We start from the raw sequence: 23,095 nt of genomic DNA on the forward strand, positions 1-23,095 counted from the left end.
GTTTGTTGATTTCAGAAAAACCCAGTCCACCAGCATCACTTGGAGTCAGCGATATAACCAAGGAAAGTGTTTCACTTGCATGGGGCAAGCCTGAGCAAGACGGAGGTAGCAGAATCACCAGTTACCAAATCGATGCTCTTGAGAAGGGTCAGGATAAATGGGTGAAAGTTGGTGTCACCAAGTTCACCCACTTGGTGGTCTATGGCCTGACGCAAAATGCTGAATACTTCTTCAGAGTTCGTGCTGAAAACCATGCTGGATTCAGTGACGCTAAAGACATGATTCTGCCTGTAACAGTTAAAGACCAGCATGGTAAGTTTTTCCCCAGTCCTACATTTATATATTATATTTGGGGCGGCAGGTAGCATAGTGGTTAGAGCATAGGCCAGTAACTGAAAGGTTGCTAGATCGAATCCCCAAGCTGACAAGGTAAACATCTGCTGTTCTTCCCCTGAACAAGGCAGTTAACCCACTGTTCCTAGGCCGTCATTGTAAAGAAGAATTTGTTCTTCACTGACTTGCCTAGTTAAATAAAAAATCACAAATGAATAAGGGTAGAGAATTGCTGAGCATAATCCAAGGTAGTACTATATTATGTGTGTAAAGCTGGTTAAAAAAACTAACATTTTCTTACAGTATTGCATTTTGATTTGATATCTAATAATTATTCCTTTGTCTTAATAATTCTCCATATTCTTTCAACAGACCCTCCTGAGATCAACATGAAGAAGTTCCCTCACAATACAGTCTACGTCAGAGCAGGATCAAACCTGAAATGTGAGATCCCACTTACTGGTAGACCTATGCCAAAGGTTTCTCTTTCAAAGGACGATGTTGCACTGAAGTCAACTACAAGATTCAACTCTGAAGTAACCCCTGAATACCTCATCATTACTCTCCGTGAGAGCATTGCTATTGATTCAGGAAGGTATGACATCTGTGCCTCCAACACAAGTGGAACCACCAAGTCTTTCGTTAACATTGTGGTGCTGGATAGACCAAGCGCCCCAGTTGGTCCTATTGAAATGACTGATGTGACAGAGGACAGTGTGAGTCTGAAGTGGTCTCCTCCTCGTTATGACGGTGGAAGCGTCATTTCAAATTACATAATCCTCAAACGTGAAACAACCAACGCCAACTGGACTGAGGTCTCCTCGGCTGTCGCAAGATGCACCATGAAAATCATGAAGCTTACAACAGGACTAGAGTACCAGTTCAGAATCAGGGCTGAGAATCGCTACGGCATCAGTGAGCACATCGACTCTCCAACCGTCAGAGTGGATCTGCCCTACAGTGAGATTTAACTACTCTATTATTGAATATTTTATGTTTGTACTTCATATATAGATGTGCATATGTAAAATAAAAATATATATATATATATACTAAATGTTATTTTCTTTCATTTTAGCTGTCCCTGTAGCTCCATCAGCTCCTACGGTTACATCTGTAACCAGAGAGAGCATCACTGTAGCCTGGAAGGAGCCAGCCTCCAACGGAGGAAGCCATGTTTTTGGATACCACCTCGAGATAAAGGATAGAAACAGCATCTGTTGGCAGAAGGTTAACAAGACTGTTATCCGTGCCACACACTACAAGGTGCCAAACATTGCTGCCGGCCTCATCTATGAGTTCAGGATCGTTGCAGAAAATGCAGCTGGATGCAGTCCACTCAGCAAGATCTCAGACGCAGTACTTGCAATTGATGCTTGCGGTAAGTCGACTTGGTTACTCTCGTTTTGTGATTGAATACCTTTGTGTGACCTCTAAACTTTACAAATCATCTACTGTATCTGAACCTCCACATCTATTTTTTGCAGAGGCTCCAACCAATGTCAGGATCACTGACATCACGAAGACTTCCATCAGCATCGCATGGCAGAAGCCCAATTATGATGGCGGTAGCAAGATCACAGGATACCTGATTGAGAAGAAAGAGGGCGAGAAAGACAGATGGACGAAGGCCAACTTGACCAACGTTTCCGAAACACATTATACTGTGACAGGACTTACTCAGGATGAGACCTATGAATTCAGAGTCATGGCAAAGAATGCAGTTGGATCAGTTAGCAATCCATCCATCATTGCAGGCCCTGCAACTTGCGTGAATACATATGGTGGGTTATGTTCCAAATATGATAAAAGTAGGAATTTAACATTTCATTTAACTATTAATTAATGTAATGTCTCTTATGTGTTATCTCATAGGTGCCCCTGAGATTGAAATTCCTGATGAATATCGCGAGGTTGTGAAACACAAAGCTGGAACCACTGTCGAGCTTAGATTTGGAATCATTGCCAAACCAGCTCCTACAATTGAGTGGTACAAGGACGGAAAGGAACTTGACCCCAGGGCCCAGGCTCAGCTGGTACAGAACAACGCTGCTGATAGTTCCACTCTTATCATCAGAGATACCACACGTCTCAACTCCGGAACATATGAGATGAGACTGAAGAACTCTTTGGGCTCAGCATATGCCTACGTCAGAGTACAAATTCTTGGTGTGTATTGCTCCTCATCCTTTTTATTTTGGTACCTATATTTAATAATACTACATTGAATTTATAATGTGCAGTGAATGCATTAAAATAAATAAAAACAGCACACATCTAGACAGGGAAACTTACACTTTATTATTAAAGGAGCCAAGAGTCTGTTGGCTTCAGGTGGTCTGTGAGTGCATTCCAGAGGTGGTATTGAAAACCATATGGAAAATTATTCAATACAAAGTATGTCTAATTAGCAAATAACCAAAACAAGTAATGTGCGATTGAGCAAAGTGAGAAAATAAATGTCTAATGTTCTGTCATTATTAGATAAACCTGGACCCCCACCTGGCGAGATTCAGCTCAAGAAGGTCACTGCTAACAGTATCACCATCATGTGGGGTCCTCCTGAGGATGAGGGTGGTGCAATGGTTACCCACTACATTGTGGAGAAACGGGAGGCCAGCAGAATTCAATGGTCCATTATCTCTGAGAATTGGGCGGAATGTATCGTGAATGTCCCAAGACTGATCAAAGGCAATGAGTACATCTTCCGTGTCCGGGGTGTTAACAAATATGGAGTTGGAGACCCACTGGAATCTGAACCCGTAGAGGCAAAGAATGCATTTGGTAAGGATAAAACAAACAACATCTGTCCAGCTACCTGAACATATTGTATTATGGTCCCAACATGCTTATATTCTTTTGCAGTTCCTCCAAGTCAACCTTCCAAGCCTCAAGTAACCATGATCACACACTCTTCAATGACGGTGGTATGGGAAAGACCTGGAATTGATGGCGGAAGTGACATAGATGGATATTACCTGGAAAAACGAGAGAAGACAAGCTTGCGTTGGTTCAAGGTTATCAAAGACACCATTCGTGATACAAGACAGAAAGTCAGCAACCTGCTCACAGGAAAGGACTATCAATATCGTGTATGTGCCGTTAACAAGGCTGGAACTGGTCCGTACTCCAAAGAGTCTGACCTCTTCAAAGCTGCTGACGCAGTTGGTAAGTGATTCTCCTCATTGCAATACTTACATATGCATTTTTGTTATTGCTCTTATCCTGAGCAACTTAAAGTCAGAACATAGAAAGTTTCATGTTTCCTCTACTACTTGCTCATTTCATTTCTCTTACATTTGACAATTTTTTCATAATTCTAGACCTACCAGGTGAACCAACCAAACTCAGAGTAGTCGACTCCACCAAAACATCCATCACCCTGGGCTGGGTGGCGCCAGTGTATGATGGTGGCAGCGAGATTACCAGCTACATTGTTGAGCAGATGAACTCTGAAGAAAGGGAATGGGCTGTCATCAGCCACAATGGAGAAGTGAGGACAACAGAGTATGTTGTGAATCACCTGAAACCAGGAACCTATTACTTCTTCCGTGTCGCTGCAGTCAACTGTCTGGGACCCAGTCAACCAATCGAGATGTACCAGCCTGTTCAATCCAAGGATATTCTTGGTTCGTAATAAAATATTCACAACATTGTATTACTTATTGCAGTAGTAACAAATCTCTTACCTATTTTTCTATCTTTCCCTATCCGTCTAACAGAGGAAGCCGATCTCAATTTGGATGTTCCCATGACAACTCAATACACTGCCAAGGCAGGAAGGGATATTGAGGTGTTTATTCCTCTGAAGGGCAGACCTGCACCAAACTGCACATGGAGAAGACATGACAAGAACATGGCCAGTGATGCAAGATACACTATCACCAGCACAGAACGTACAACAGTTCTTGTCATTCCAAAGGTCACCCGCGACGACTGCGGCAAATACTACCTGGAGATTGAGAATGGTGTTGGAGAGTCCAAGTTCATCACTGTGTCTGTCAAGGTTCTTGACACCCCATCCATTTGCCAGAAACTGATCATCAAGAATGTCACCAGAGGCAAGTTGACCCTGAGCTGGGATGCTCCTCTAATCGACGGTGGTTCCCCAATCACCAACTACATTGTGGAGAAGAAAGACGCTAACAACAGAGCGTATACAGTCGTGTCATCAGAATGCCCCAACACATCATACAAGATCGACGGTCTGTCGGATGAAATCGCATACTTCTTTAGAGTGTCTGCTGAGAATGAGCATGGTACTGGTGATACATGTGAGACTGCAGAGCCAGTCAGGGCCACTGAGACCCCCGGACCAGTCAAAGAGCTGGTCATGACAGACGCTACTAAGACATCAGTGACTCTTCACTGGACCAAGCCCGACCATGATGGTGGTAGCTACATTTCAGACTATGTCATTGAGACAAAAACTAAAGAGGACGAAACCTGGACTGTTGCTACAACATGCAAACGTTGCACATGTGAAGTTAAAAACCTGAAGGAAAACTCTGTTGTAGACTTTAGAGTGTTTTCTAAGAATGAGAATGGCAACAGTGATTTCTCTCAGATTGGGCCCATAACAGTAAAGGAGTTTATTATTCCACCTGAGGCCAACATGATAGATTATCCAAATGGCGAACTCTTTGTTCGCGTCGGTCAAAACATCCATATTGAGTTGCCATTCAAGGGTAAACCAAAACCATCCGTTGGATGGATGAAGGAAAACTTTCCCTTGAAGGAAAGTGAACAGATTCGCTTCCGTGAAACAGACAACAAAGTGTCTATAACAGTCAGAAGTGCAAAGAAAGAGAATGCAGGCCTATACACATTGGTTCTGGACAACAAGCTTATCAAGAACTTCTTTGATATCAATGTGATCACTCTCGGACCCCCCTCTGTGCCAGTTGGACCGGTCCGATTCGATGAGATCAAAGCACAGGGCATTATTATATCTTGGGATGAACCACAGGACAATGGTGGTGGAGACATCACTTGCTACAGTGTGGAGAAACGAGAGACGACCCAGGCTAACTGGAAAATGGTTTGCTCTAGTGTGGTGAGGACAACGTTCAAGATACCCAACCTTGTCAAGGGCACAGAGTACCAGTTTAGAGTGCGTGCAGAGAACAAATATGGAGTGAGCGATCCTTTGAATTCACCAGACGTGATCGCCCAACACCAGTACATGCCACCAGGTGCACCAGGAAAACCAGTCACGTACAACATTACCAGTGATGGCATGACTATCCAATGGGAAGCACCCAGCTTTGATGGTGGCTCACCAATCACTGGCTACCATGTTGAAAAGAAGGACAGAAACAGCCTTCTGTGGACCAAGGTCAATTCCAGCATAATATCTGCCCGTGACTTCAGAATCATTCAGCTGATTGAAGGACTGGAATATTCCTTCAGAGTCTATGCAGAGAATAATGCTGGCCTGAGTCCTGTCAGTGAACAGAGCAAACATGCCCTTGCAATCTCCCCAGTTGGTGAGTACACAATGTTTATGACTGTCTATGACAGATGTTATAATGTAGCTGTTATAAAGGCTTTATGAATGCATACATAATAGGGGCTATAGTAAAGTGTTACCTTGTTGTTTTTTCCACAATGAACAGTGTGCTATCATTAATGTGCTAACTTTATGAATAAACACTTTACACATTTAGCAACCTGACCTTTCACTTCCCCCTTAGATCCACCTGGTACTCCTAACGTCATTGATGTCACAAGAGACACCGTCACACTTAAATGGGATACACCCAAGAAAGATGGAGGCTTTAAGATTGTGGCGTACAGTGTGGAGCGACGCCAGGGCAGAGGCAAATGGTTGAGATGCAACTTCACAGACATTAGTGATTTGCAATTCACCATCACCGGACTTTCTGCTGGTGATCGCTATGAATTCAGAGTGATTGCCAGAAATGCTGTCGGTACAGTCAGTCCACCCTCGCAGTCCTCTGGCTATGTCATGACCAAAGATGAAAGTGGTAATTATACATTATATTAAATATACATTATACTGTACATTATACAATCTGTCTAAGTTTGTCTCTATGTGATTAAATGTAGCATTAATTGTATGTTTTTGTGTCTTTCTCTGTTTAGTTTCTCCCGACATTGAGTTCAGTGCTGATACTGCTCTTGTGTACAAGGCTGGTGAAAACATCAAACTGAACTGCAGTATCACTGGACGACCAGTGCCTCAGGTCATATGGTACAAGAACGGTAAAGAGGTCGACAAGAAGATGTTGATTGATATCACAACTAACATCGGCTCCAGCAGCCTTTTCATCAGAGATGCTGATCGCGACCACCGCGGAGTGTACATGGTGGAAGCCAAGAACAGCTCTGGAACAAAGACAGAGAGTGTCAACATCAGAGTCTCAGGTTGGTTTATAGATACAGTAGATTGTTACATTCTTTATTGTCTCTGAAATTGTGATGGAAATAATTTAAGTGGATGGATTCATGCTTAACCATTAGCAATGTATGCTTTCTTCAGATACTCCTGGACCACCTGAGGGACCAGTGCGTTTCACTGGTATCACTGCAGAAAAGGCAACTGTCTGGTGGAACCCGCCAGAGAACGATGGATGTGCTGCAATCCTCTATTATACGGTGGAGAAGAGAGAAACATCTAGGATCTCCTGGGCAATGGTGACAAGCAAGTGTGAAGCTTGTTCATTCAACGCCACCAAGCTGATCAAGGGAAACGAGTACCAGTTCCGTATCTCTGCTGTCAACAAGTTCGGAGTTGGACGTCCTCTTGACTCTGATTCATTCATTGCACAGATGCAATTCAGTAAGTCCCACCAACCAACAACGTCTAAAGTGATCACTGACATGTATACTTATTTGTTATTAACTTCAATTATGTTTAACTAACACAAACAAATGTTGTTTTGTTTCACAGCCGTTCCAGAAGCCCCAGGAACACCAGATGCCACAAATGTGACTGGAGACACCATCACAATAGGCTGGACAAGACCCAGATCAGATGGTGGAAATGAGATAAAGCACTACATCCTGGAGAGACGTGAGAAGAAGAGTTTGCAATGGGTGAAGGTTTCATCCAAGAGGCCAATCACTGAGCTCAGACACAGAGTGACACACCTGACCGAAGGTAATGAATATGAATTCCGTGTCATGGCTGAAAATGGTGCCGGAATCGGACCAGCAAGCAGCACATCAAGACTCTTCAAGTGCAGGGAGCCAACAAGCGCACCAAGTGCTCCTTCACTGGTGAAGGTCACCGACTCCACAAAGTCATCTGTCACCCTGGAATGGATCAAGCCTGTGTTTGATGGTGGAATGGAGATCATTGGCTACGTCATTGAGATGTGCAAGGCAAGCCTTAATGAATGGCACCAAGTCAATAGAACAACTTGCATCAACACCACATACACCGCTAAAGGTTTAATGGCTGGTGAGGAATATAGGTTCCGTGTGCGTGCAGTGAATGGGTCTGGAAAAGGAGAAGCATGTGCAATTCCTAATCCAGTGCAAGCTGTTGATAGACTGACGTCACCAGAAATCACCCTTGATGCAGACTTCAAACAGACACACGTTGTGAAGAACGGTGCCACCGTCACTCTTCATATTGCCTTCTGTGGTAAACCAGCTCCGCTGGCTACATGGACCAAGGCAAGTGGAGAACTTGGTGTTATGACAGACGTCAACACAACTGACACATACAGTACCTTGACCATTGAGAGCTGTACCAGATATGACTCTGGAAAATATACCTTATCTCTTGAGAACAATGGTGGCCGCAAATCTATCACATTTACCGTGAAGGTGCTTGATACACCTGGACCTCCAGGAGCTATCAGCTTCAAGGATGTGACCAGAGGAGCTCTGACAATGCTGTGGGACGCTCCAACCAACGACGGCGGAGCCCGCATTCAGCACTACATCGTAGAAAAGCGTGAGGCTAGTCGTCTCAGCTGGAAGTCAGTCAGCGAAAAGTCCTCACGTCAAATGATCAGAATGACCAACCTAGGCATAGGTGTGCCTTACCTGTTCAGAGTCATCGCTGAAAATATGTATGGCAGGGGAGAACCCTGTGAGATGACTGAACCAATTACTGCAACTGAGGTGCCTGCTCCACCCAAGAGTCTTGACGTCATTGACACTACTAATTCCACTGCTATCTTGGCCTGGCTGAAACCTGAACACGACGGTGGCAGCCGCATCACAGGTTACATTGCTGAAGCCAAAGCAAAGGGATCTGATCGCTGGGTTGTTGGCGGTCAAACCAAACTCCTGAAGTTAGTCATTGAGGGCTTGATTGAGAACACAGAATATGACTTCCGCGTCAAGGCTATCAATGAGGCTGGTATCAGTGTCCCAAGAGATGCCTTAGCATCCGTTGTCATCAAGGAGCCTAAGATTGAGCCCACAGCCGATCTCAGTGGCATAACCAACCAGCTCATCACATGCAAGACTCACGATGCATTCACCATTGATATCCCCATCAGTGGCAGACCAGCTCCAAAGGCCACCTGGAAACTGGAGGAGATGAAGCTAAAAGAGACTGATAGATTGATCATCAAGACTACCACAGAAAAGACCACCCTGGTGGTAAAAGACAGCAAGAGAGCAGACAGTGGAAAATACTACCTCACTCTGGACAATGCCGCCGGAGCAAAGACATTTGCTGTTACTGTCAACGTTGTTGGAAGACCCACTCCACCAGTAGGACCCATTGAAATCTCTGCAGTGTCATCAGAAGGCTGTTCATTGGCTTGGACAGCACCAGAGGATGACGGTGGAACGGATATAGATAACTACATCATTGAGAAACGTGAATCTGGATCTACATCCTGGCAAGTGGTGAACTCAAGTTGTAAACGCACCACGATCAAAGTCAGCCATCTGACCAAATACTTGGAGTACACCTTCCGTGTCTCTGCTGAGAGCAAGTATGGGGTGAGCAAGTCCATCGAATCCTCAGCTGTTGTCATTGAGCATCCATTCGGTAAGTTCTATGTACCTACATGTGTTAAATCAATTTACATTTGCTGTAATAGTTTGAAAAATATACTAATGATGAATTGTTTTTATCTTATTCTCAATATCAGTTCCACCAAGTCCACCAACTCGCCCAGATGTGGTGACAGTATCTGCTACTGCTATTGGGATCAAGTGGGATCTGCCATATGCTGATGGCGGCAGCAAGGTGACTGGATACTGGATAGAGAAGAAGGAGAGAAACACCATTCTTTGGGTCAGGGAGAACAAGCTCCCATGCCTGGATACCCAATTCAAAGTCTCCAGTCTCATTGAGGGCCTGGAGTACCAGTTCAGAGTTTATGCTATGAATATTTCTGGTCTCAGCAAAGCCAGTGAGGCCTCAAGACCAGTAGTGGCTTTGAACCCAGTCGGTAAGTGCAACATTCAAAGGACATTTTTCGAAATATTTTGAGTCTCTTTGATCCATGTTGACATTTGACCTTTCTGCTGATTGTACATTCTTATTCTGTTTCCATGTAGATCCTCCTGGTAAACCAGAGGTGACTGATGTCACAAGGTCCTCAGCAACTATTGCATGGGGTATACCATTCAATGATGGTGGCAGCAAGATTGTCGGATACGTCGTGGAGCGCAAGCCATGGAGTGATGATGAGTGGGATGATGCCCACTGGTTGAAGTGTAACTACACCACCATCACGGAGACTCACTTCACAGTCAGAGGACTGGGTGAAGGAGAAATCTTTGAATTCCGTGTCATTGCCAGAAATGGAGCCGGAGTTCACAGTGCACCATCTGAAACAACAGGACCGATCACCTGCAAGGATGAATACAGTAAGTTACTGTTAGATACTGTTAAGTGACTGTTACGTTTACTCGTAGATAAACTTACATTTCACCACATTTCTTTTTTATGATTTATATTTTATTTTTGTCTATAGCTCCTCCCAAGGCTGAACTTGACAGCTCTCTTGTTGGAGAGCACGTCACTATCCGGGCTGGGTCAGACCTGGTCCTTGATGGTGTAGTTGGTGGTAAACCCGAACCCATAGTATGGTGGGCCAAGGGTGACAAGGTCCTGGAGCTGGGAGAGAAATACTCCCTGACATACACCAGTTCAAGAGCCATGGCCATCATTAAGTCCTGCAACAGAAATGACACTGGAAGATATGTTCTGACCGCGAAGAACGCCAGTGGAACCAAGACAGTGGCTGTCAATGTTAAAGTACTCGGTAAGAACATGGAAACAAATTGGAGTTCAACAAAAAAAAATCTTACACTGACTATTACCATAATAACACATTTGTATGTTTCACTCTGTATTTCCAGATACACCAGGGCCTCCTGAGGACAAGATCACAATCACCAGGGTGACAGAGGAGAAGTGCACTGTGTCTTGGAAGATCCCTCTGGAGGATGGTGGAGATCTGGTTACTCATTACATTGTTGATAGGCGTGAGACCAGCAGACTCAACTGGGTAATCATGGAGACTGAGTGCAAGACTCTGTCTTGTGTCAGCTCCAAACTGATTAAGAACAACGAGTACGTCTTCCGTGCCAGAGGAGTCAACAAGTTCGGACCTGGTGTGCCCTTGGAGTCCGAGCCTGTCATCGCCAGAAACGCATACAGTAAGTGTGCATCCAGTGGCCATCTCATTTTAGTAGATTCAAAACAATTTTACTCTGATTCTAAAGCAAACACTTATTAAACATTATTTATTTTCCTATATCATTGCAGCTATCCCATCACAACCTGGAGCACCAGAAGTCACGGCTGTAGGAAAAGAGCACGTCATCCTTGAATGGATGAAACCTGAGAGTGATGGTGGAAGTGAGATCAAGAATTACCTGGTGGACAAACGTGAAAAGAGCAGCTCCAGATGGACCAGGGTCAATAAGACCTTTACCATTTACGACATCCGCCTGAAGATCTCTGGTCTGCTGGAAGGCAGTGATTACCAGTTCCGTGTTACAGCCGTGAACACAGCTGGAAACAGCCAGCCCAGTGAAGCCTCTCAGTATGCCTACTGTAGAGAGCCAACATGTAAGTGATCAAACAGTCATTTGCATTAGATTTTAGTAACCATACCCCTTTGTTATACAGATGAGGTCCATCTTTATAATCTTACCGTTTTTGTTTCTAAAAGTTGACTTATGGTTGACTTTTGAAACACTGAAAAACTACTGCTGTTGAATAACCCAAACTGTATTTTGTCTTTACCGATTCCAGACACTCCAGCCCCTCCTTCAATTCCACGTGTGATAGATTCCACCAAGCATAGCATTAGCTTGCAATGGACCAGACCAATGTATGATGGTGGTGCTGATGTTGTTGGCTACGTGGTGGAGGTGCTTGAGGAAGGAACCGAGCAGTGGTACAGGGCCACTCAGAAGACTCTGAAGACCAATTTGTTTGTTGCCACTGGACTTCAAAGCAACAAGAAGTACAGCTTCCGCGTCGCAGGAGTCAATAGTAATGGCACTGGGGAATTCAGCGAACCAAGTGTGGAAATTGAGCCTGTTGAGAAACTCTGTAAGTTTGTTTTTATGCTTTTACTGTCAATGCTTCCCAATGGCAGCATTAGTAATGTAAATGGTAACTTGGTACAACTGCCGTTTATACCAATGTCTAAATTGAATCCCAGCCACTCTTTTACACTTTTACAGTTTTTATACATATGTTGTTAACATGCTGTCATTTTGGTCCCAACAGCAATCCCTGATCTTGATCTTCCTGATGATCTGAAGAAGACTGTGTGTCTGAGAGCTGGTAACACTCTGAGGCTGTTTGTCAATGTGACTGGAAGACCTGCACCAGTATTGACCTGGAGGAAACCTGGCATTGACCTGCAGAGCCGTGGGTTCATTGATACAACTGACAGTTACACTCAGCTGATCGTTGAGAAAGTCCATCGTTACGATTCTGGCAAATACACCATTGAGGCTGAAAATCCATCTGGCAAGAAGTCAGCAACCATTCTCGTCAAAGTTTATGGTATGTTATGCGGTTACGTTGACATACTTAAGATGGTTAAATGATTAAGAACTATCTGTAAACCATATCATTATTTAAAGAAAAGTGAATTATATGATCTCTGTGCTGTGAACAATCAGTTAATCCTTTGTATTTTCCAGACACTCCTGGACCACCCGGTTCAGTTAGAGTCAAAGACTACACAAAGGAGTCTGTTGTTATCACATGGGATGTACCAAGTATTGATGGTGGAGCCCCTGTGAACAACTACATCATTGAGAAACGTGAAGCTTCAATGAAATCCTACAAGACAGTTACAACAGAATGCAGGAAGACCTTGTTCAGAATCACTGGCCTGGAGGAATCAGTACACTACTTCTTCAGAGTGTTACCAGAGAACATATACGGTGTAGGAGAACCATGTGAAATCCCTGAATCAGTGTTGGTCTGTGAAGTTCCCAGCCTTCCTCAGGATCTGCACATTGTGGATATCGGCAAGACCTCAGCAATCCTGAACTGGGAAAGACCTCTTCACGATGGTGGAAGCAGACTGACGGGCTACGTCATTGAAGCTAACATCGTTGGATCAGACAGATGGAGTGCAGTGGCCACCGTTAAACAGTCCATGTCCCAGCATACCGTCACTGGTCTGACTGAGAAGGAGACTTATCTCTTCAGAATCAGAGCTACAAACAGCAGAGGAGTCAGCGAGCCTAGAGAGATTACAGGATCTGTGGTCATTCAGGAACAACTACGTATGTTATATTCTGAATCTTATCTGATACACATGGCAGTTAATCTATTTAAAATATGAAAGGTTTGATACATCTTCGAGATGTTCTAATTTTCAAAAACCATCTTTCCTTTTACAGTGGCGCCCTATATTGATCTGACCGGCATTCCACAGAAGATTGTCCATGTGCCAGCCGGCAAACCAATCAACATCAATATTCCTATAAAAGCCCAACCTGCTCCAGTTTGCAGCTGGTCCTTCAATGGTGCTAAGATGAAGGATAGTCTTGACCGCGTTAAGATTGAGTCTAATGGAAAATACACCAAACTAACTGTGCGTGAGACAACCATTGATGACACTGGTAGCTACACTCTTCAAGTGAAGAATTCCATTGGAACTGCAACAGAGATACTCAAAGTTATCATTCTTGGTAAGTGTGTGTTCTTGGTAAGCTTCCATACTTGTGTTTGTGCGTTCTTATGTTTTTGTTACTGTGTCATGTATTGGAAAATTCGAAGTACTAACTGTCTGCTTATTTCTATCTAGATAAACCTGGAATACCTATTGGACCAATCACAGTTGATGCTGTTGATGCCACATCGGTAACGGTCAGCTGGGAGCCACCAGAGAAGGATGGCGGTGCCAACGTCAGTGGCTATGTTGTTGAGCAGCGTGACGCTCACCACCCCGGATGGCTACCAGTGTCCGAATCTGTCACAAGACCCACATTCAAGTTCACCAGATTGTCTGAGGGAACTGAGTACGTGTTCCGTGTGGCTGCAACCAACCGCTTCGGCATTGGAGGATTCTTGCAGTCTGAAGTTGTTGAATGCAAGAGTCTCAAGAGTAAGTCATCATAAATCATAAAACACATAAAATTCCACCTTTTGACACTATGATTTAAACACCAAAACAGTGAGAAAAGTGCCCAAATTTGTGGACTTAGTTTTGATGAAATTTTTATTTTCACCCCTTTTTCGTGATATCCAATTGGTAGTTACAGTCTTGTCCCATCTCTGCAACTCCCGTACGGACTCGGGAGAGGCGAAGTTCGAGAGCCATGCATCCTCCGAAACACGACCCTGCCAAGCCACACTGCTTCTTAACACATTGCTTGCTTAACCAGGTAGCCAGCCGCACCAATGTGTCAGAGGAAACATCGTACAACTGGCGAACGAAATCAGCATGCATGTGCCCGGCCCACCACAAGGAGTCACTAGAGCACGAGTGGCATAGCAGTCACTACAAACCCATAGCAGTCACACAGCCGGCCAAACCCTCCCCTAACCCGGACAATTTTGCACTGCCTCATGGGTCTCCCAGTCACAGCCGGCTGTGACACAGCCTGGGATTGAACCCGGGTCTGTAGTGACGCCTCTAGCACTGCGATGCAGTGCCTTAGACCGTTACGCCACTCGGGGGGAGGCCCAGTTTTGATGAAGTTAAAGGAACGAGATGATGTTGGGCGTAACTGATCTAATGTGAAATCTCTAATCTCTCCACAGCCGTACCCAGTGCACCAAACAGACCTGATGTACTGGATGTGACTCATGAAGGAATGACCATCACATGGCAGTCACCAGAAGAAGATGGAGGGTCCCAGGTGTCTGGATACATAATTGAGCGCAAAGAGGTCAGATCTGAAAGGTGGATGAGCATCGTTAAGAACCCAGTCACCATGACCAGATACAGATCATCTGGTCTGTGCGAAGGCAATGAGTATGAGTTCCGCGTGATCGCCCTGAACTCAAGAGGCTCGAGCAAACCCAGTATGACATCTAAACCAGCTATCGCCATGGATCCCATTGGTATGTATCTGTAATCCTCTACCTTGTTTGTCATGCCCAACATTGGAATAGGCAGTAAATTATGTAATTATTATTTTTTACTATTTTGCAATGTGTAATTCAACTCAATGATCTATGGGTCAATTCCCCTGGAACTTAGCACCCATTTTCAAAGATGAATGCATAACCACAACTATTCTATTTGTTGTCTTTATCTAAACAGAGCCTCCTAGCACACCACAGTTCCCCATGGTTACAGACACCACCAGAACTTCTGTGTCTCTGGCTTGGAGTCCTCCTGAGGAAGAGGGTGGGTCCGTCGTCACTGGTTACCTGATTGAGATGCAGAAGGTGGACCAGGTGGAATGGACCATGTGCAACACGACACCCATAAAAATCTGTGAATACACTCTGACACACATGCCTCAGGGAGCTGAGTACAAGTTCCGTGTGATGGCCTGCAACGCTGGTGGACCCGGAGAGCCAGTTGAGATCCCAGGAATCGTCAAGGTTATAGAAATGCTTGGTGAGAGATTAAATATGTGTTTAGAGTGCCATGAAGAGCTGTATTTTGTATTTTGCTTTTGAAACTTGCGTCAAATGTGAACTAACCTAACGATGTCTGTATGATTCATTTCAGACTATCCTGATTATGAACTGGACCCCAAATACGAGGAAGGCTATGTGGTCAGACAAGGAGGAGTCATCAGGCTGTCTGTGCCAATCAAGGGTAAACCAGTCCCTATCTGCAAGTGGACAAAGGAAGGCCGAGATGTCTCTCACCGAGCTATGATCGCCACCAATGAGGATATCACTGAACTTGTGATCAAAGAAGCCCACAGAGACGACACCGGAACATATGACCTGGTGCTGGAGAACAAATGTGGCAGGAAGGCTGTCTACATCAATGTTAAAGTGATTGGACGTCCAGACGCACCGGAAGGTCCTCTTGAGTTTGATGATATCCAGGCTCGCTCCGTAAGAGTCAGCTGGAGACCTCCCTCTCAAGACGGTGGCTCTGATATCCTGGGTTACATCGTTGAAAGGCGTGAGGTATCAAAGGTAGCATGGTACACTGTAGACTCAAGAGTGGTGGACACAGCTCTGGTGGTCAAGGGGCTGAAGGAGAATGTTGAATACCACTTCAAGATCACTGCTGAAAACCAATTTGGTGTGAGCAGATCTCTCAAATCAGATGAATGTGTCACTCCAAAGACACCCCTGTGTAAGTATTTTTTTATATTCATAATTATTTTTCTGCAAATGTGAAATGTGTTATTATGTTAGTTATCATTCCTCACTTCTTCTATTTACAAGTATGCAATTATTTTTTGTATACAACAGCTCCTCCAGAACCTCCAATCAACCCACCAGAAGTTATGGATGTCACAAAGAGCACTGTTGCTCTATCTTGGGGCAGACCAAAGGATGATGGTGGCGCCCGCATTTCAGGATATTACGTTGAGAGGAGAGAGGTGTCCACAGAGAAGTGGGTGCGTCACAACAAGACACACATCACCACTACAATGTACAGTCTCACTGGACTCATCCCTGATGCTGAATACCTGTTCCGTGTCGTGGCACAAAACGACATTGGTCAGAGTGAACCTGGACCAGTATCTGAAAATGTTATATGCAAAGATCCATTTGGTAAGTATATAATAGGTCTTTATATTATACATTTAATAATATATAGAAATAATATAAATAATACAGTACTTTAAAAGATGAATGATTGCAATTTCATTGTTAACTCTCTCTTTGGATAGACAAACCCGGTCAACCAGGTGAGATTGATATCATCTCCGTTGCCAAAGACTTTATCACTATTCACTGGCTGCGGCCAGAATGTGATGGTGGCAAAGAGATCCTGGGTTACTGGATTGAGTTTAGACAGGCAGGAGAAAGTGCCTGGAAGAAATGCAACAAGGAACGTTCCAAGGACAGACAGTTCACCATGGGTGGTCTGATGGAGGCTACAGAGTACGAGTTCAGAATCCTTGCAGAAAATGAAACCGGAATGAGTAGACCTCGCAGGACCGCCATGGGCATCAAGACTAAACTGAGCTGTACGTTGGTGTAATATTTTAATTGTCAATTATCATAAGATACTGTAAGAACCTTACATTATATACATCAGTGCAATGCATCATTGCTTTTCACTTGAAATAATGTTAATTCTCTGATTATATTTCAACAGTGGGAGAGGCTCCTAGTCTCAAGGAAGACATGGCAGATGTCATTGCAAAACTTGGTGAATCAGGAACTCTGACATGCCAGATTATTGGACGTCCCCTTCCTGAAATCAGATGGTACAGATATGGCAAAGAGCTGATCCAGAGCCGCAAGTACAAGATGAGTTCTGATGGTCGCAACCATTCACTGACAGTGGCCACAGATGAACAGGAAGATGAGGGCATGTACACTTGCAGAGCTGTCAATGAAGCCGGTGAAACAGAGTCCAGCGGCAAGATGCGCTTGCAGGCTGCACCTGCTTTCCACCCTGGATTCCCATTGAAGGAGAAATACACTGCAGGGTGTGGAACAAGTCTTCGTCTCCATGTTGTCTACATTGGCCGTCCAATTCCTCAAATCATGTGGTTCTATGCAAAGAAGCCTCTCAACTCTTCTGAAAACGTGATCATTGAAAACACTGAGAGTTACACTCATCTGGTTATAAGGAATGTACAGCGCAAGACAAACGCTGGAAGATACAAGGTGCAATTGACCAACAAATTTGGAACTGTTGAAACCACACTCAAGGTTGAAATTCAAGGTAACAGTTTTTTTCCACAACTATTATTGCGATAATATCATTGGTAATTTTATAAACTGAACCAATTTTTTTGCTTTGTTTTCAGATAAACCTACCAAACCCGAGGGGCCTATTGTTGTTGATGCTGTGTTGAAGAGCGCAGTGATCATCAGCTGGAAACCACCGAAGGATGACGGTGGATCAATGATCACCAATTACATTGTGGAGAAACGAGAAGCAAAGGAAGGCGAGCAGTGGCATCTGGTGTCATCGTCAGTCTCAGGAAACACTTGCAGGATTCCAAATCTGATTGAAAATGCTGGATACTACTTCCGTGTTTCTGCTCAGAACCAATATGGAGTCAGTGAGGCACTTGAGGTTCCAAGTGTTCTCATTATCAAGAGCCCATTCGGTAAGTTTTCTTGCTGACAGTGATAAATATAGCAAATAGATAATGTTTACTGTAACGATTAAGAGAATAATGCACTTCTATAAGATCGATCTCATTGTTTGTTCCTCAGAAAAACCTGGAATTCCCATGCAGCCTGTTGTCACAGAAGTGACCAAAGATTCTTGTCTAGTGTTCTGGAAACCACCAAAAGACGATGGAGGTGCAAAGATAAAGAACTATTTCCTGGATAAACGAGAGAAGAAACAGAACAAATGGATTGCTTGTACATCCAATGAAATCCACGAGACACATTTCTCTGTAAAAGGCCTTCTTGAGGGCTTTGAGTATGAGTTCCGTGTGAAATGTGAAAACATGGGTGGTGAGAGTGATTGGAGTGAAGTGTCAGAGGCCATCATTCCCAAATCAGGTCTCACAATGAAACCTCCTGTCTTCAGAGAAGAAATGAGACCAGACATGATTGTGAAGTTTAAATCCAATGCTACATTTGTCACCAAAATTGTTGGACATCCCATCCCTGCCGTGAAATGGTACAAGAATGGCAAAGAAATTGTTTCAGATGGAATCAAAATCAAATTGCAAGAATTCAAGGGAGGCTATTACCAACTTATTATTGCTGATGCTGAGGACAGTGACACAGGTGTCTATCAAGTCAGGGCAACAAACCAAGGAGGATCTATCTCTACAACAGTGAATCTGACTGTTGAAGGTAAAATAAAATTGATAGGCTGTTGAAAAGAGGAAATGTTGTGTTAAACATACATATTTTTATTTTAAAAAGTTTGAAATCCCTTACATTTCAGAACAAATGTAGGTCAGTTTGCATTTTATTTGCATTTGTTAAGAATTGATCTACTCAAATAATTTATATTCTTTATCTTCTGTCTACTCCAGTTCCTGCCAAGATCCACCTACCTCTAGAACTGCAAGGCATGGGGGCAGTCCATGCTGTCAAGGGTGAAGTGGTTACCATTAAGATTCCAATCAGTGGCAAACCCGACCCTCAAATCCAATGGCAGAAGGGACCAGAGATCATGGGATCATCTGCCCACACTCAAGTGATTGTCACAAGATCATTTACTTCACTCGTCTTTCCTAAAGGAGTTCAGAAGAAGGATACAGGTTACTATGTAATCACTGCCAAGAACAGATTCGGAGTTGACAAACAGACCATTGAAGTTGCCGTGGCAGATGTACCAGATCCTCCTAAGGGCATTAAAGTCAGTGAAATCACTAGAGATTCCATCACTCTAACCTGGAGTCCTCCTGAAAAAGATGGTGGAAGCCCTATCATCAACTACATTATCCAGAAGTGCCCCACATCAGGTGACAGGTGGATCCGTGCTGGTAAAACCAACGAGCCTAAATACACCATGATCGCTCTGTTTGGCAAGACAAAGTACCAGTTCCGTGTCATTGCGGAGAACCAGTTTGGTCTGAGCGATCATTCTGAACCAACTGAGCCTGTTACAACAATAGAGGATAAATCTGTTATCAGAAACTACGATGAAGAAGTTGATGAAGCTAGAGAAGTTACCAAAGAAGAGGCTCCACATTCATCAAAGATCAAGATGGTGGCTGCCCAGTACACAATATCTGAAGAGCTGGCACGTGCCGGAACGTTTGGCATTGTTCATCGCTGTGTTGAAAACAAGTCCAAGAAGACATTCATGGCCAAGTTTATCAAAATTAAAGGTACTGATCAGGAGCTGGTTGCTAGGGAAATTGAGACACTCAATCTTGCTAAACACAAGAACTTCATGTACCTACACGAGTCCTTTGACAGTTTGGAAGAAATGGTCTTGATCTACGAGTTTATCTCAGGCGTGGACATCTTTGAACGACTTGGCACAGGCAACTTTGAGCTCTCAGAACTGGAGATTGTTAGGTACCTGAGACAGGTGTGCTCAGCTCTGAAGTTCTTGCACAAACTCAACTATGCTCATTTTGAAATCAAACCTGACAACATTGTCTACACCACAAGAAAGAGCACAAACATCAAAATTATTGAAACAGGCCAGGCTAGATTACTGACTCCTGGAGAAAATATCAGAATCAATTTCACTGCACCAGAGTACTGTGCACCTGAAGTCCACCGCCATGGTCTTGTCAGCACTGCAACTGACATGTGGTCAGTTGGTGTGTTAACGTATGTGCTCCTCAGTGGACTTAACCCCTTTGCAGCAGAATCAAGCACAAAAATTATTGAAAATATCTCAAATGCAGAATACATCTTTGACAGTGAGGCCTTCAAAGAGACCAGCATCGAAGGTATGGACTTCTGTGACAGACTTCTGTGTAAAGACCTGAAGAAACGTATGACTGCTCATGAAGCTTTGGAACATCCTTGGCTTAGGTTGAAGCTGGAACACCTCAGCACAAAGACTATCAAAACATTGAGACACAGAAGATACTACCAGACGTTGGTGAAGAAAGACAGAGAGACAATCGTCTCAGCAGCGCGTGTTGCTTTTGGTGGTGGATTCAGGAATTACAGAGGTTATGCAGTTGGCAAAGTCAAGATTGCGTACCCTGTAGAAGGTCTGAGAGCCGGTCCAGTCATGCATGGATCTTCAGAGGAAGGTGGGCATGTCAGATTTGTTTGCAACATTGAAAACTACGACGAAACCACAAAAGCAATTTGGTACTTTGGCACCCGCCAGTTAACAGCAAGTCACAAATATGAAATCAGCTACTTCAATGGAGTTGCTAGCATCTACGTCAAGGAAATTGAAACATCTGATGATGGTGTCTACAGATGCAAAGTTGTCAGTCAGGATGGTGAAGATAGCACCTATGGAGAACTCTTCGTTGAAACTGTGAGATGCTATCGTGAACACTTTATCGGACGCTCACTCACAAAGAAGAGAAAGCTTGATAAGCAAAGACTTATGCAAAGACCACCAGAGTTCACTCTGCCTCTGTACAACCGCACTGCTTACATTGGTGAAGATGTTCGTTTCGGTGTAACCATAACAGTGCATCCAGAGCCAACAGTAACATGGTTGAAGGCTGGACAGAAAATCAAACGAGATGATAAGAAGTACACTTTCATTAGTGACAAGGGTCTTTATCAATTGATGATCCACAATCTTGAACTTGATGACGATGCTGAATATACTGTTATGGCCCACAACAAGTTTGGTGAAGATAGTTGCACCGCACGTCTGACAGTGACACCTCACCCTGTTAGTGAAGACACCATGAGGCCAATGTTCAAACGGCTGTTGGCTAACGTGGAGTGTGTAGAGGGCCATAGTGTCCGTTTTGACTTGAGGGTCTCTGGAACACCTGCACCAACCCTGAAGTGGGAGAAGGATGGCAGGCCATTGGAATTCAACCAACAAATCGCAGTTGTCCAAGAGGATGTAGACTATCACGTCCTGCATGTCAGAGAAACTCTTGTTGAGGATTCAGGTCTTTACAAAGTTACAGCAACAAACTGTGTTGGATCAGTGTGTTGCCAGGCCACACTGAAGGTGGACCGCATTACATATAAAAGAAGAGTATATAAGAGTGAGGCGGAACAACAGAATTATGTTCAACAACAAATTGACAAGACACTGAAAATGGCACAATGCCTTTCCACCACTGAAGTTACTGGATTCAACCAAGCGGCTCAAGAGGCTTTGAAACACGCTGCAGACATATACAAGCCAGGAGTGAGCACCAAACACTGCGAGGGTGAATTTGATATCACAGAAGAAAAACCATTCGTAAAGATCGAGGAAAGGAAACTTTGCATGCCATATAAAATTCCTGAGCCACGTGTCCATGATGCAAGTGCTCTGGATGAAGACCTGTTGATTAAACACTTTGTACCTTTGTCTGACATGAAGTGGTACAAGAAACTCAGAGATCAGTACGAAATGCCTGAGCGGATGGAGAAGATTGTACAGAAGAGACAGAAACGCATTCGTCTCTCCAGGTGGGAGCAATTCTATGTAATGCCCCTTCCTAGAATTACTGACCAGTATAGGCCTAGATGGCATATTCCAAAGCTCACACAAGATGACTTGGAAACAGTAAGACCAGCAAGACGGTCACCTTCTCCTGGATCAGAGGCATCCTTCAGATCAAGAAGACGCTCCCTGGGTGATATGAGCGATGAAGAGCTTCTGCAGCCCATTGATGATTACCTCTCAATGAAGAAAGCTGAGGAGGAAAGGCTCCAACTTGACGAGGAGCTTGAACTTGGCTTCTCTGCCTCCCCACAAAGCAGCCCTGTCCGGTTCGAGTTATCTGCTCTGCGTCATGAAGCAAAGAAACATGTTGCAAGAAGAGAAGTATCACAAGTAACCGAGCACAAGGTCAAGAGAACAGAAGTTTCACAGTTCATGAGGAGGAGAAGATCACTGTCTCCTACATACATTGAGCTGATGCGCCCTGTTTCTGAGCTGATAAGAGCTCCTCGCCCATGTCCTCTAGAGCCAGAGGAGATTGTGGAAAGGAGATCACCCACCCCTGAGAGGACGCGTCCACACTCCCCCAGCCCCCCAGCTTCAGCTGAGAGATCCTCCCGCTCATCCTCAAGATTTGAGAGGTCAGCCAGATTCGACATCATGTCCAGATACGAGTCAAGAAAGGCTGCACTGAAATCTGAGCGCAAGTACCAGACAGTGACCCAAACACCCTTCAGCCTCGACCACGCCCCACGTGTGACCGTGAGAATGCGTTCCCATCGCGTCCCATGTGGTCAGAATACAAAGTTCACTCTGAATGTCCAAGCGAAGCCTGAGGCTGAGATCCAGTGGTTCCACAATGGACAACTGATTCAACAAAGTGAGAAGTTCCGCTTCACAAACATGAGTGGAGTGCTGTCTATACAGATCTGTGATTGTCAGGCAGAGGACAGTGGCACGTACCGTGTTGTTTGCTCAAACTCAAAGGGAGAAGCGTCCGACTATGGTATCCTTGATGTTTCTGAAGGTGAATTCTCCACATATACATCACGTCGTAAAGATGAGGAGGCTCCACAACCATTTGTTCCTGATATCACAAAGACAGACCATTACCACATATCATCCTTCAAGGCAGCTTCTTCCTCATCAACACACATGGAGGTGAAGGAAAGTAAATCAAAGTTAACTGAAACACGTGAAACATATGAAAGATATGATACATCTGA

General features: G+C 44.2%; 1 pseudogene; it reads left to right on the forward strand.

The window, feature by feature from the left end:
* The window catches only part of LOC120063920, a 178,527-nt pseudogene that overhangs the window by 151,632 nt on the left and 3,800 nt on the right, over positions 1 to 23,095 (forward strand).

This window comes from Salvelinus namaycush, chromosome 19 (assembly GCF_016432855.1).
Source record: "Salvelinus namaycush isolate Seneca chromosome 19, SaNama_1.0, whole genome shotgun sequence".
Lineage (NCBI taxonomy): Eukaryota > Metazoa > Chordata > Actinopteri > Salmoniformes > Salmonidae > Salvelinus > Salvelinus namaycush.